At 38.1% G+C, this 16,824-nt stretch overlaps 1 protein-coding gene across 5 annotated transcripts in view; it reads right to left on the minus strand.

Moving 5' to 3' along the window:
- Nucleotides 1-16,824, minus strand: part of LOC117228701 (dual 3',5'-cyclic-AMP and -GMP phosphodiesterase 11) — a 177,753-nt gene that overhangs the window by 74,612 nt on the left and 86,317 nt on the right. The window lies entirely within an intron of this gene.

Raw genomic sequence — 16,824 nt, forward strand, 5'->3', positions numbered from 1 at the left:
AACTGTTAGGAATTTTTTTAATCTTACTTTAATTCACATAATCTTATTTTAGTTAGGAACGAAAACATTTAACCTCTCTCTCTCTCTCTCTCTCTCTCTCTCTCTCTGTGTGTGTGTGTGTGTGTGCGTGCGTGCGTGTGTGTGTGTGTGTGTGTGTGTGTGTGTGTGTGTGTCGCGATCAAGATAGATCCTCAGTGTAGCGATAAGCTATGTAGATCGCAATGACAAAGTTATTTTGATCTTGTAGATGTAGATATTAACAAAATAATTGTTGCGACACTAATGTTCAATAAGAAAGAATATTAATCGTATACTGTTTCAATTAATCTGTTACATTATCTCTGGTAATTGTTAAATCATTTTAGCAATTATCGACGAACCGATAGGAAGTATAATTGTTTACTCAGAATTAAATAATCGAACGAGCTTAAAATTGTTGATTCAGTACGTCATGCTCGTGACACGGAATGATTCTGTAATTCCGAAAAGCTTCATTACTGGTCGTGCAGATATGTTTACTCGTCTCTTCATACGAGCCCACGCGTTCGTCACATTATTTCGCACTGCTTTATTTTTGGATCGTTTCATACGTACACACGCGTTCGAGCTACACGGTCGTAATTAGAGAATAAGGAATACCATCGCTAATGGAATATTATACAAAGAGGAATATTGCTACTCCGTACAGCGAGATTTATCAGAAAAACTTGCGTTATAATGAACAATGCCTGAATAATAACATCCTACGGATTTATAATTGGGCGCGCGAAATTAGAGCTTAAATTAACTACACGTAATTCGAATCCATTAGGAAACGCAAGCGCATCTCTGTGTCACCGATAGCAGTATCAAAAATAACGGATATTTGCGATATTATCGTTTCGTTCTCGGACATCTAGCTGTACCATAGTATGATTTAGTATGATTTATTATATGACATAGCAATTTGATGGCTACGCAGGAATTCTTGACAACGTAACGCTAAACAACATTCTTATTTCATAATTATGAAAATCATGAAATAACGTATGTTACTTTCGATAAAATTCGAATACTTGCAGACGGATTTTCTGGTTTTCTACCGCAAATCTAAAAATCTCGTGTGGCATTAATTACTGAACAGTGCCGATATGCATACGTTCAATACAAATATTCTTATTCGCAAATTTGTCCGAATAAAAATTTACTTCGATAAAATTTCGTCGGGTCGATATATTTGAAAAGTTACCGCGGAAAAGATCTCGTGTTCAAAGAATTTATTCGACGAATTAATTCGAACGAAACTTTCTTCGCCGAATTTATTCGAAAGATTCGGCGGAATCGAATTTTATTCGAAACATTGTTTGAACAACATTTTATTGGAATAATGCCCAACTACGCTGACAACTCTCGCCCGATAAATCGTGCTCGAGCACCGAATGAAACAGTGTAGCAAATAATTTTCTGCACCACTTTGCGGGAAGCAGTGTCGTAAAACGAACGAGCGTAGGAACGCTCGTTCGCAGCGGCGCGGGTTCGCCGGTGAAAATAATATTCTATTAGGCGGCCGGTTAATTAGTCGGTTGCCGAAGATCGAGGAAACGGATACGCTCGAACCGCGGGGTTCATCGAACCGTGTCCACGGCCGACCGAGCAGCGAAGAAACGCGCGAAAATTCCATTACGGGAGACGAATTGTTTGTCGAGCGCGCATCGAAGGCCAGACGGGAAGCAAGCGAAATCCTGATTGTGCCCAGATCGCCGGCAACTTCCGCTTTCGGGCCGGCTCGTCGACTTTGTTGACGGCTGGCAAATATTTTGCTGCTCGCCGCGAAATGGCAAACGCTGTGCCAGCGATCTCGCGATGTCGTTCGCGCGAAAAAAAAATGGGGGAAAAGGGGGGAGAAAGGGGGACGAGTTTTCCGGCGAGCAGAGCCGGAAATAGAGAATCGAACGGTTTCCCGAAAAGTCGCGGGCCGATAGGGAAAAAGAGGGGGAACATCTAGGGGCCGTATTTCGGGCACGCGTTCCGGAACGGTGGGCGCGAAAAGGCTCGTTTAAATAATTGCAACGCGCCGCAAGGATCTTATTACGACTTCGTCCCTGCTTATGACGAGCGTCGTTATACGAAGCGCCACTGTTCCAATTAAGGCGCGCGGTAACGAAGCTACTTTTCACGATGATAATCAATCATTATGCGTTTCACGGCCTGCCACTATCTTCACTTAATCTCGCTCCTCGTTTTGCTCCGGCGCTGACCGAGCCTCTGATCACTGTTTTTAATCGCCTCTTCGCAAGCGATTTTCTTGAAAATCGTCTCTAATCAACTGTCGATTTTGCGCGCGTTATGCGTGACGGATTTGATTGTCGGGAACTGATTGGCACGGTGCGGAAACGAAGGCGAGAAGTTCGAAATGATATAGGTTTAACGATAGTTATAGTTTCGATTTTTTAAATGCTATATATTGTTTGGTGAAATATATATATATATATAAAATGACCGATGTATCGAATCGAATCGACAAATTTTTACACTAAGGATAATTTATAATTCTCTTCAACTATGTTCCGTAAGAATTTAGAAATTAATAGTAATTGTCCTGCGTTTGCTAAATAAACCATCTGGTTTAAAGCATTAATAAATAAATCAATAAATAAGCAATATCTGCGAGACATTTTCTATGAAAATGATTCGTTGGAGGATTAGTAGATTGCGGATTTTATTAATTTATAGGAAAAATGGATACGTGAAATATAAAATAACGAAAAGATTAGAAGAAGCTACGAATGTTCACGTATTAATTTTAACTTATTAAAATTATTTGAGAAACAAAAGGCATTGCTCTTAGCTCGCATATCCTGCAATTGATGCAGACATTTTTTTCGAATTTTATCCATCCGTTTTTGTTGTAAATATGGTCACAATTACATATTCAGACTAATTCTTGTATGTGCTAAATTTTGGGAATTTTCTTATCAATTTGATACGATAATCATTGTTTAATAACTACACGTTAAATTAAGAAGAATTACGTGTATAGAACCAACAATTGATTTAATAATTGATTGAATTGATTTAATATAAGATAAAAGCACGAAAACGATTATGGCAGTTGTTTATCATGCAGATGTATAATACAAAGACATGTGTTATTTTTTGTGTTGCTGATACTATGCGCGTGTACTAAGAATCCCATGAATTCAATCAAGAAACTAATAATACAAACAAAGAGATCAAGACAAATAATCCAATATAACGTAGAACAATTGGCACGTTCGAGAGCTTTCGCTGCACGTGCAACCGAACAGAAATACATTATACTAAAACTGACGCGGATACTTCAGCAACCGACGAAATATCTCCGGCAACATTTTTTCCACATTTTTTTCAAAAATTCACAAAGCAAGCGAATATTGTAGATAACATGTGTATGTAAATTTCTAACGCGTTTAAAGAACCGCGAACGATGCACACCTTCGTCGAAAAGACGAAGAAGAGTTCTTTTCGTAGACGCTAAAAGTACTCGATAGAAAAAGCAACGTAAGGAATTTCTAGAAAATTCTTGATAAAGTTCCTCCCGTGCCAAGCAACAGATAGCAATAAAACGCACGATCATGCAGGCTCGGTGCTCGCCGGCGTATCGCTAGAATCTCGTAATTTCTCGTTATAACCGCATAATATCGCACGTGACACAAGAAATTCTGGGGACTTCCAATCTGGATATTTTATCGTGCGGCTCTGCGGGAAATCCAACTGATTTGTCCTCTCGTAATCCCTCCCTCCTTTCGTGTAACATATCGCGATGCAATGTTGCCATAAATTTTTGTCAGAGACTGTTCAAGTAGATCGCTATCTTCCCCTTCGGATTACGGGTAGCTTCTGCCGCGAAGAGTCGCACATTGATAAAAGATTGATCGACCACGAGCGTACTCCTCGCTGGCGGTGATAGTTCGCGAAAATTTCGTCATTCTCATTTGCTCCGTCCGACGTTTTCCTCTCGAACAATACTAGTCACTGTTCGCTCTGCTGAGACTAGAGACGGGACCAAGCATACAGGGTGGCCGGAAAAAACCGTGGTACAACGCCGGCAAGGGAGCGATTTCCCGGTTGAAACTGAGTCGAAAATATAGAAGAAAATATAGAAGAAAATAGAAGAAAATATAGAAGAAAATATAGAAGAAAATTTGGAAAAAATCGAGTTCGAAAATTCGTTAGGTACACGTGCACTTAGACACAGTTCGGTCCGTTTGCCCGTGCCGGGCAAATTAAAACTTGATCTCGTCGCTAGCCAGGACCAAGTTGTGGTTTAAACCGACTTTCTTCAGTGCGTTCAACTCGATATCAATTATCGGGCGCAATATTTGTGGCAACGATTTACAGATTACTTAGAAAACACGATTTTTATCTTTTCCGCGAAACCGGCTACCAGCATTGTTTACATGCGCGAACAGAATTTCTGCGGAAGGAAAGTTCGAATCTTTTTCGAATCGAAACCGTATAAATTCTTTCAAGAGGCATCATATAATAATATTTCTAATTATTATAAACGAAACGACGGTTTACAGCACTATTGTATTGGACGAAATAAATAATAATTGTTGAAATAAATAATTGAACTAAATAATAATTCAATAATAATTGTACCGTTTTTCCTGCTTGTACGTTTACGTAATTCTCTGCTTATCGATGTCGGACGTTAACATTTAGAAAAATATAATAGTAACGCCACGTCGATTGAAATACATATTTCATACATTGATAAAAGGCTTCGCTCGATTAACAAAGAGAACCATTTATCGCATCATCGAACTTACATCAGAAAAATGAACACCTGATCGTGTATCGATGCAGATAACGAACGGATTAAAGTTATAATGAAACGAAAACAACTGCGTCTCTAATTTCCATTATCGTCGATCGAAACCGGTCGAATCGGCTAAATCGATCTTTCTTACAAATGAATATTCTCTATTTGCCGTTACCGGAGATATTCCGAACGCAGTTCAATAGTTAAAGAATATAATGCTGCATTTCAAACGCCGTGACAGTTTCTTTACCGATTAACTGCAGGTAAAAACTTGCCCAACAGATAATTGAGTCGTTGCATCGAAACTTCAATCGTTGTCACGTTTATTTAAAATTAATTGAATAACGTTATTAATTATCACTAACAACGCTGTAACATTATTCATACTCCGATCTTGACGTTACTTTATAGGAACTGCCTTCCTCGAATGCTTTGCCGAGATACGTGTACAGTGGTGCGAGTAATTATAGACTCGGAGTAACTGGTACATTTTCAATGATATTTAAACAAAAACATAACGAAATATCGCATTCGTATATTTCTGTATTAAAAATAATAGAAAATAAAAAAATACGCGAATACAGTTTCTATTTTAGATTTTCTTTAAATACCAGTAAAAATGTGAAAGTTACTTTGATTGACACACTGTTGCAAAGACTTTTACGATCGATTGATGTTTCGAGCGCATGTACAGGCATACTGCCGCGAAAGAGCTGCACGTTATATCTCTATAGACCAACTAAACGATAGGTCGATTATTGAGCTTTAAAATGCTGGAAAGCATGCCGCGTTATCTCTCGCGGGAAGTGTATAGGAGAGAGCGAGAGAGAGAGAAAGAGAGAGAACAGAAAATTCTATGGTGTTGTAACTGGCTCAGAAGTGGCAGTGAATATCAATGGGTTAAGTTGGACACTCGGTGTACCGCAACAGAAAAAGAGTTAGCGGCCTCTGCATATTATCGCTGTCTTCGCTCTCCACGGAGATTACGTCATTTCTGAATTCCATAAAGTAATTACCATGCAAAGTATCGTTATCTTCTCGATTTGAATACGTATTGATACGGTGTTACATACCATCAATTTTCCTCGCACGGAAACGATTGCCGTGACACGTACCATTCCGTCCGATGCAGCTAGCGAGATTGAGACATTATTTAAAACGTTCGAACGCCTCGTAATCAGCATGGCATGCGATCCGTCGATCGAACGTTTCATTCATTTTATCACAGTTTAATGCACTGGTCGTGCGTTAGATATAGTTATGTGGCACAATAGATCACAGATACAGCATAGTGTTCGATTTGAAATTGTTCGTCGACGCTGGGTGTTACAAGACGTTTCAAAATGGCATCATCGCGGAGCTTCCGTTTCAAGGAGATTCGCGGATCCGGTCGTATAAATGTGCGTGTGTTCGTAAATGATTTACGTACAGTTAATAAATAGCATAACAATAGTTAACAATTAGTAGATTGTAATAGAAAACGTTGTACAGGGCGTCTCATAATTATGTTAACACCTGGAAAGCGGTGATTCCTGAGATCGTAATCTGTAGCCTGGCAACGATTATCGATAAATACAATCGATACATTTCTCTACTGTCACTTTTTCCGATTTCTCGAAGTCCAAACATGATTGAAACATTAATTTGTGTTTTCTTCTATAATAAATCTGAAAGATTACTGGAAAGTTTGATATCCTTTTATTTACTGTAAAATTGTGCAATGAGGTTCGGTTTATACGAGACATGAAACGATATTAAATCTTCACACCAACAGTTGTTTATACCACCTTGTAACCGCGTAAGGGAGTTATAGCGTAAAGGAGAACACTCATTAATATTTAAGGGATGTTTGCACCCCCGAGGGCCAAAAGGTAGCGGAAAGAAAAATTATCCGATTCTACGAGATTCTCTGCGAACCTCAAAGAGAACTATAGTTTTGTATTCGGTACACGATTCTCGCGGATTCTATTAGACATTGAGCAATTTTGTTTAATGAAACTGTCATGTCGAACATTTACCGTGGCTGGAAGACTCGCATAGACAATATGGCGGTCAAGATAAAAAACCTAAATATTAAATATATAATTATATTAATACATAAGACCACAGATCTCGCATTTTTATAAACCTTCTTACAAAAACTGACAGAAAAGCACATCTCATCTTGTTACTAGTTTCGAGTATGTCTAATGTATAATCATATAATATTATATTATATACATTGTATAATAATAACATATTACATAATATATACTATATGATAATATTACATTATTATTAATATATATTTTTATATTATATATAATATAATATATTATTAATATATTATTATTAATATATAGATAACCTAAATATTAAATATATTATTAAGCATACATAAGACCACACATCTCGCATTTTTTTGAACCTTACCAAAATTGGCAGAAAAGCATATCTCATTTTGTTATTAGCTTCGAGTATGTCTAAGTGTGATCCCATAATATTATATTATATATATTATATAATATTCTATTATTATTAATATATATCTTTATATTATATTATATATATTATATAATATTATATAATTCTATATATTAGTCGATATTCGCAAATGAGCCAACTAGGAGCGGAAAGAGGTGAATATATAACTTGCTAAAAGACTCGAAGCGCGGAACGCGTATAAGAAACAGATTTCTCCAGCAGGCCGACGAAGTAATAAAAGCGCGAGCATCGGTGGTATCGGTACACGTCGCTAGGCAGCTAATCGCGGCGCGACGGGCTGATTCGGTGACACAAGTTCCAGCACAGGGGGAGCCGGTTATCCAAAAGGGATTACGGGTTTTCGCGGTACCTAGTAGTAACCTGTCGGGTTATTACGCTATTACAAGCAAGGGGACCATTAATGGGACCCATGCTGTGCACGAAGCGGTCACGTAACGCACGCATGCAGCCGAGCCCGCTCTCGTGCGCGCACACACGCACCACACGCACCTCGCCGGCCAGAAACGCGTAGCCATGCGCTCCGCGCACGTTTATTGCGCGCTCGAGGTGGCTCGGATACCGATCCGAGCCCGAAGGAACGGTTATGCGAAATACAATACTTTCGTACGTGACACTGAAGCGGGTCGCCGCGTGGCCGCAGGACTCCTTCGCGATTCCGATCGAACGATTTCGCGATATCTTCGCGAAACTTTCGGCGTGCGTCTCGATTTCTCGATACGTTATCGGTATTCGTGCGTTTATTTATTTGTTAAACGGGGTAATTATCAGCGCTCGATAATTGTTGTAATGTAGGCTTAAGTACTTGTAACTGTTACGAAGAATTTTTATTCCGAATACGAACTGTGTTGTGATGAACCTTTATTCCGAATAACTGTTGTGATGAACCTTTATTCCGAATAACTGTTATGAAGAACCTTTATTCCGAATAACAGTTATAAAGAACCTTTTTTTCTGAATAACTATTACGGAGAACCTAAAAGGCGGGCTTGATCGGTTTAAGTTAAGATTCTTTGATCTGCTCGCGTACTCAGTGGCGTGAATTATTGTAGACTCGAAGTACGTTTTACATTTTTTGTGATATTTAAGCAAAAACTTAATTCGGTTCGTACACGATTCGTTTAGACGAAATTCGAACAGTTCAGGTGTCGACGATGTATCGTAAATCGTAAAGTGTGCGGAGACTTTCTAGTGCAACTATAACGATCACAAGTTAAACCGATTTGTCACGGGCATACCTAATTTTTAGTAAAATTATAACCGCTGGAAGTTCCATGTATTTTAATACGTTTTCGATTGTTTCAAGAATCTGCGCTTAGACACGAGACTTCGTACTAATGTCGTCTATTGTGGTCAGGACAATAGGCAACTGATAATGTAAGCGGTAAGATGATTTGACAAGAAAATATAAATCGAAGAGAAAAAAGTAAAATTGTCTTCTCGGAGAAGATTTCTTGTTCGAGCTAGCCCGCATCGGAAAATAATCTCGAACCTGTGCTAATTAATGGCAACAGGTTGGCGTGTCTGATCGTCGCTCGACAATTCGACTATTTTCTCTTCAAACCTCGTTCCTCGTTGCTCGTCAGCTGAATTTTCGCTTTTATGAACAATCGCCGTAACACTGAGAAACATTCGTAAAATTAGTTTCAGTTTTTATAAATAACAGAGCGACGCGGTGTGCAGCAATACGGAACGTAACCGCTTTTCGCGAGACAAGGAAAAATGTGACAAGCGGCAAGGAAAAAGCGGACAAGAGTTGACCTAACAGAAACAAGTGACTCATCCTGTGCATACAATTATCACACATCAAATGCGTATTTTATATTATTTACAGCGTTTTCAATCTCTCGGAACCTAGCACAACGAAATGGACGAAAATTGTTTCACAAGACTCTGTATGTGTTTTGGAATATAGTGGAATCTCTCGTAGAAAGGAAACATATTTTTGAGGTTTTGGCTTTTGAAAATCTGTGGCGCCGCAACGGATAGTCGGCGGAGTTTATGCAGATAACTGCATAAATAATACTACATGATAATACTACTAGTAATAATCTAATACTACTAATACTACTAGTAATAGTCACTACATAATAATACTACTAGTAATAATACTACAACGAGTACGTGAAATTTGAAGCAAGAAAGGTTGAAAGGACTTCATAGATGTATGTTATTTCCAAAATGATTAAAATGACTACAGTAATGTCTCTCTAATTGACGCTCAGATTGTGCACAAAAATGGACTATTTGGGAAGAGGAGATTCGATTATTCGAGCCTTGCAGCTTGTTTTCATAGCTGTTGACGATCGATAACCATAAAAAACGAGCCACAAGGCTCGAACAATCGCATCTCCTCTTCCAAAAATTGTCCATTTTTGTGGACAATCTGAGCGTCAATTATAGAGAGACATTACTGTACAATAAGAAAAGAAGTCGATGTGAATTCAAAGTTCAAAAACTGTTCATCAAAATGACACGATCGCAGCACTCGGAAAATTAAAACCGCGTTGCTTCGTCTCGAAACCCCGTCGAAACTTCAATTTGATTTGCCTTCTCTTGTATTTGATGCGACAAATTTTGATTTCTCATAAAAACCCGGTAATAACGATTTCACAATCGGCGTATTATTCGCAATTTATTAAACCGATTGAAACAAGAAATTGCTAGCCGTCTCTCGTACGTGATGCAGAAAATTTTACACAAAGTTCGACATTTACACGACGGTAGTGACCGTTCAAGCTCGCGGAAACTTTGGATTTTCGAACGGAGCAGAGCCAGATCGCTGAAATCGGACTGCGACCGCCCCCGTTTCCCGCCGAATGCGCGCGGAACTTTTCCATCGGGGTTCCGACGGGCGACGGTGCCACGATGTCGAGGCTGACACTTCGCTTTCTTTCTCTAGTAGAGAAACACGTCCGCGAACGCACACGCGCGTCTCTCTCTCTCTCTCTCTCTCTCTCTCTCTCTCTTTCTCTCTCTCTCTCTCTCTCTCTCTCTCTCTCTCTCTCTCTCTCTCTCTCGTCCCGCCGCTCTTCCAGCAGCGGATTTGATTTATTACCCGCACGATTGCACCGACTTATTGATAACGGAGCCGCGGCGACAACCGCATTGCGTGACGTACGGTTCGTTCATGCTTTTTATCGGGCCGTCCCGTGTCCCGGCCCGTACTTGTCCCGTACTTGTTCCGTACTTGTCTCGTACTACAGTAATTCTCACTTCAGGGGTGTAAATCTTCGAAAAAATCGACTCGAAGAATACAGAATCTTGAAGAATATAGGATCAGAGATACGTCTACGAGAGCTTGTTATTTATTTACTTATTAACCCTTTGCACTCGAGTGGTGACTATGAGGCACCACGAAAATTGTTACACCACGTTCCAAGATAATTTGTAGAAAAACGAAGCTTACGTATAAAGAATTGTTAAAAGTGTAACTGTTGTATGAGTCACAGGACTCAGTTTCATGCGCATAGAATGCACTTTGGCATTAAAATGGAAATACCATAAGTCGGGAAAGTTAATTCAAATTTACAGTTAATATGGCTTCGAGTGCAAAGGGTTAATACTTTAAACCAGATAGTTTATTTAGCAAATATGAGATTGTTACATGTATGTAAGTTCGATTGATATTATATGTACTTCTTATTGATATTACTTCTTAAATTCTTGAACACTGTTTAAGTAAATTATAAATTATTTTACGTCCTTTTGTATCGAGATTACATAAGAAGGTATTACAAAAGATTACAAGAGATTGCAAAAATCGATAATCAAATTTCAAAATGTCGATATTTCTCTTTTATTCTAATATTTGCTGCAGCCAAACTCGCACTAATTAAGAATCTTACACGTTCTTTCATTTCAAACAAAATGGCCGCAATCATGGCCACCGTGGAACGATCTCGTCGGAACCTAACTACGTTTTGAAGTAGCCGATGCGCCAAATTTCAACTTTTTTCAACCCAAAAAATTTCTAAACGTTATTGAAACACGTATAAATCAACATTGTAAATCTGACTGTAAAAGGTGTTACAGTTCCTTCGCGAAAAAAATCCCGAAGAAAGCGAAACGAGAACACAATTTTCACTGGGATACAATTTTATGTAATTCAATTTGAGCCGGTCACCGGTGACCCCACGGTATTCGCCGTGAGGAATGCCGTTCGCGTTACAACTCATTCCATCAACTCGATGGGGTGTTCGTCGTCTGCAGCGAGGAAATTTGAGGAAACGATCGCGTCGTCGGATAAGCGCGACCGGAGTGAAAAATGCGTTCCATTCAGCGGCCGCTTCCGGCTGCAGCGCACCGCAAAATGGCTCGGGCGAAATGACAGCGGGTCAATCTGCGTGCACAAACATACTTCATCGTCTGTGACTACGAGGACATCACGCTTTAGAAAACAGGACGGTCTTCAACACTTCTGTGCGCAGCTTAAGGGTATAAATAATGTCGACCCTAGCACAAGTTCGCAACCATTTTCTACCGCGTGAAGCTTTTCAATTTATCTGCGATTCTATTGTTGTTTAATGCGTTCGTTCCAGACATTGGAATACAAGTGCAACATCGTCATTAAGGTTTGACATAGATGAAAATTACGGAACATTTTTATGTAGAAGGATGCTGAACTGTTAACCCTCGGGCGATGGATCATTTTTGCAGTTTATAACTTGATGACCTTATGCATTTATGAGAAAAATGTCGCAATTTAAAAAAATAGAAACGTTAGGAGAATCTAGAAGAACGCGCATCTAGTTTTAACAACAGATTTATGAACCGCGTCGAAAAGACTAAATTTTCTGTTATATTAACACGTTCCGTGCCACGTGTACCATCGATGGTACACGCTTGCATGTTTACTTAGTGAACTGAACAAATTGTTTACAAGAAATTTAGAACCGGAGAATCAATTTCCACCGCAAGAATGGGCGTTGATAAGTTTTTGTTACGTTGTTATGTGTACGAGAATTAATAATTGCACGTAATACATCAAGTTTTAGTAAAATATCAAAGTGTGAAGATTCGAGTAAAAAAAGCTCGGCACGGAACGTGTTAAATAAGTTTCTTAGGAATGTCAAACATCCAATTTTATAGAACACCGATCTACGGTAATTTGTCTATAAAAATTGACGAAATGTTGCAAAAAGCGAAGTTCGTACGAGAAAGTATCGTTCGAAACGTCACGTTTGTGATCGAGGTGTCTTGTACCTGACGTATCTTCGTTGATACATTAGTATCGTGCAACTTATCGTTACCAAGACTCGATATTTGTTTTTCATTAATGTTTACTTTCGATTTCTTATCTACTGAACAGCGGTCAATTTACTCGTTTCCACAATTGCTTTAAAGTTACAACAATGTCGGATAGCCTAATTCGTTCTTCTATATATTCTCAGGTTTTTGTTTCTTTTTTACGCTATGATAAATAGACTACGGCGCTTCGATTCGTTGAATATTAAAATTTTGTTCAACGGAGAAGATGTTAATTACACATTATAACACAAAAATGAAATACGTCTTCGTAAATAACCGATAACAAGTAAATAATAATATCTTACTGTTATTTCTGAAATGAGATCATTTTGTTCGAATTGCCGAATCGGTGCATCGCGTATGCTCGACGCATCGTAGCATTTTTTAATGCTAATTCCGAGTGGTAACGACTTTTATTTTGCATAAAGGTCCGCGGAGAGTCGTAAGGCTGGCGATGAAAATAATGTTTAGGAGAACGGAAAATCGTAAATCACAATCGTGTATTCGCTCTCGAATGAATCAATGTTGACAACTCATCCTGCTACGTTTGCGTATGAGCATCACTTATCTCGAGTGTCTATGCATCGCTGATCATTTCCCACTTGTGTCAACCTATGCAAATTCTCGCTAGTTGCATTTCGTCTGTATGTGTATTACAGTTTTTCCACAATAATTTCAGGAAAATTGGTGGTTAACGGGATTGTGTAATCGTCGGCAAAACAGAATACGAGCGAATGCCAATCACAAGTAGAAACGGCCGGACAGGCAACACCTGCGTTCGAAGATTTTCTGCGAAAACGGGAATACAAATCACGAAATATTCCGAATTCCGAACTTTTTCCTTATGGAATCACCTCATTTCGGATTATGTCATCGTATTGCCGATGCATATAAAGGGAATTATGTAAGAATTTTTTATGATCCCGTTATCTTTACGATATTCGTATTCCTGGAATTATCTCCTGTTCTGACTTTTTTTATACTTAACTTCGCCTGATTCGTGCTCAATTATTAATCCGGGATGAAGATTTATGCAAAAATGTGTCGCGGTTAAAAATAGTAGCTTCAGAACCAGTCTGAAAATAATAACTTGAAAATAAATTAAAAATAACAAGTTAGAACATGGATTGTGATTAAGACGTTAGAAGATGGATTAAAATTGACAACTTAGAAAACAGATTAAAAGTAATAAGCTGAAAACAGATTGAAAATAATAAGTTAAAAAACAGATTGAAAATAGTAAGTTAGAAAAAGGATAAAAATTAACAGGCTAGAAAAACAGATTAAAAATAACAAGCAAGACAACAGATTAAAATAACAAGATAGAAAACAGAATAAAATAACAAGTTAGAAACCAGAATAAAATAACAAGTTGGAAAACAAATTATAAATCATAAGTTGAACAACGATCTAAAATAACAAGCGAGTCAGGTTATAAATAATAACAGTTATAAGCACATGGATCCGTTACTATCTTATTATATATTCGAATTATTAACTAGAAGGATCAAAAACATCGTCAATGAATACTCTAAAATATGAATTTTTAAATTCGCTGATTTCTGAAGCTGCTTGTCAAATTTATTAACGGGTAAATTCGTATCTTATTCATAGACTGCGGATCTTTATGCAGCAGAATAAAGATTCTCCGAATCAATTGTGCAACAGAAGGTAAATCAAATTGTATTTCTACTTTTCGAGATGTTAACGAATTTTTGGACAACGTAAGAATACTCGGAAATTTGTCCAATTGCCTCCGTTGCTTGGAATTGTTTCGCTTGTGCACGCCGCTTATCGAAACTCTATTCTGCCGAACGCGTCGAACATAAAATTAAATAAAGATTACGCAAGCGTGCAGAACAAAACGTCGTTCCGTTTGGAACATGCGCCAAAATCGTCTTGTCGGGAACGGATTTCCTATAATTTATCATCGATGAGCCAGAACTTCCGCGAGCAAGTTTACGAAGTTATATTTGATGTGTCATCTCTCTACCTGCAAGAAGTTCATCGTACACAGGGTGGATCGCATAACCGAGTGCTCGCCTAAATGTCACCGTTATTTATAAGCGCATTGAAAAATCGAACGACGACGCGCAGCGACGAAGTTGCGTCAAAATCGAAGAACTTTTGACGGAAATTAGACGGAGCGATGATTTTATTTTTCCGTTGATACCGAAACGTCGCAGAATACAGGAAATGCGGAGAAAATGCAGTAAAAACATTTCTTTGAAAAAAATTTGAGAACAAACTATACAAATAGTTGATTCGTTTCAAAACGTGGTATGACTTTCTTCACTTATATTATTAACCCTAGAAAGATAACCATATGACAACGTACGTAAAAGATAACCATACGCTTCAGAGGCGCATGCTTTTCTAAGGCGTCAATTTTATACTAACAATGGATATTTATTTAAGTTAATTTAGTCATTTTAAAGGTTTGGCATTATTGTAAAAATAAAATGCATTTATATTATATTTTTTTATATTTTAAGTAATTTTAAACTTAAATCACTAGACCTCTATGAAAAATTAACAAAAATCAAGTCTTCGCAGGCGCCTCTGCGACGTAGGTTATCTTTCTCGGGTTAAATTACAATTTATAATTTAACTAATCATCAATCATATATTTGAGTAATTAGGGTAATTAGAGTGATTTTTACAATTATTGACGCCAGTGGAATTAAGTTTTTCCAAGATTCGTTTATATTGTACATTGAATACTTGTTTTTGTATATGTAATATTTATGTTTTACAATTATATTGTTGCTTGTAAATCATATTAAATGAATTTCATTGCTAATTCTGTGTTGCTAAGACGACAATGAATGAAGCCGCATTGCAAAGAAACGAACAGTTGGGCATAAATACGCGATGTTCCATCAGAAAATATTTTCGACCGCTTCTGGGCGCCTTCCGGCCCGCAGTCGCGCGCGAAACGCGGAACTGGAGAACGGGTAACAAACGAAATAAATGTTCGTACATTGAGCGTAACAACAGGGGTCTGTTGCGCCATGAAAAGTATAAAACAGTCGCAATTACTTCGGCCGTTGCGAGAGTGTGTGCGATAAGTATTAAAACGTGTAATAGATCCATCACGCTGCGGCCGAGGACGAGGAGCAGTTTGCGCACATCAAAATATGTATCGCGCGTTAAATATTTGTGTATTATCGCCCGACTCTCCCGGTGCCGAGGAAAAGATCGCTCGGAATATATGGCCAGGCGACGCTCTGATAATGATAACAACCCATTATAAATCCGGTATCAAGGAATCGATGACACCACTATCGCGCGCCGCGGCACTTTCAAAAGTCATTTTCGTAATCTCGGAGACGCAGCAAATACGTTTATCGTCGTTCGCGCCGTGAACTATCACCGGTTACGTATTCGGGAACACCCGGCTACGAGGAAACGAAAGGACAATGCGAATTCATTTTCGCCTCGCTTCTTCTCGCTTCACTTTTTCCTCGGAAGAAGCACCGTAACTGGATTCGTTTTCTTTTCAACGAAGACAGCCACTGTTTCATTATTACCGAGACGCGGCTTATCGAGCATAGTAAACGATAGAAAGAGCAAACGATTTCGGCAAATCAAACATTTTTATTCCAACATTCTGATGCGTTCGATACGATATCCAATAAGTAATAAATAATCAAATAATATATTCGAAGAAATTCGAAGAAATTACTGTATCCTATTTCTTCTGCTAGTAGATAATTAAATAATTATAGTTCAACTGACGTATATGTAAGTTCAATTAAATCGTACCATAATTTGTTGATTTTAATGGAACGAAAATATATTTGCTTCTGTAATTTCTCGAACTCGTAATCAGTCTTTCATGTTTTTAACTCAATTTATTCCATTGGTATCGAATTGGCGCAATGGAAGAAAATCGAAATTTATTTATTTAAATGCCTGGTTTGAAAACGAAAACCGATGATACAATTAAATAAGATTATAATGAGACTATTAGGGTTGCTTCTAAATAATTAAACGAAGTATAAAACATTTTTTGAATCGGTGAGAAATGCGTCGAATCAACGTGACGAATGGGCGATGATTAAATAAAAGAAACAGATAGAAGTGCGAGTCGTAAACACGTTAACAAACAAATACAGTTAAAGAACTGCAGAACGACCATAAAGCAGATCTATCGCAAAAACAAATCTGGTTGTTAACAATAGGTTTATAAGTAATTTCCAAATATTTCGATACTCGATTATTGAGATTGAAAGCTACATTTACGAAGATTTTGTTTAACATATTTCTTTCTTCGAGCATACATTCTGACCGAAAATCTGAAT

The sequence above is a fragment of the Megalopta genalis genome, chromosome 12, assembly GCF_051020955.1.
Source record: "Megalopta genalis isolate 19385.01 chromosome 12, iyMegGena1_principal, whole genome shotgun sequence".
Classification (NCBI taxonomy): domain Eukaryota; kingdom Metazoa; phylum Arthropoda; class Insecta; order Hymenoptera; family Halictidae; genus Megalopta; species Megalopta genalis.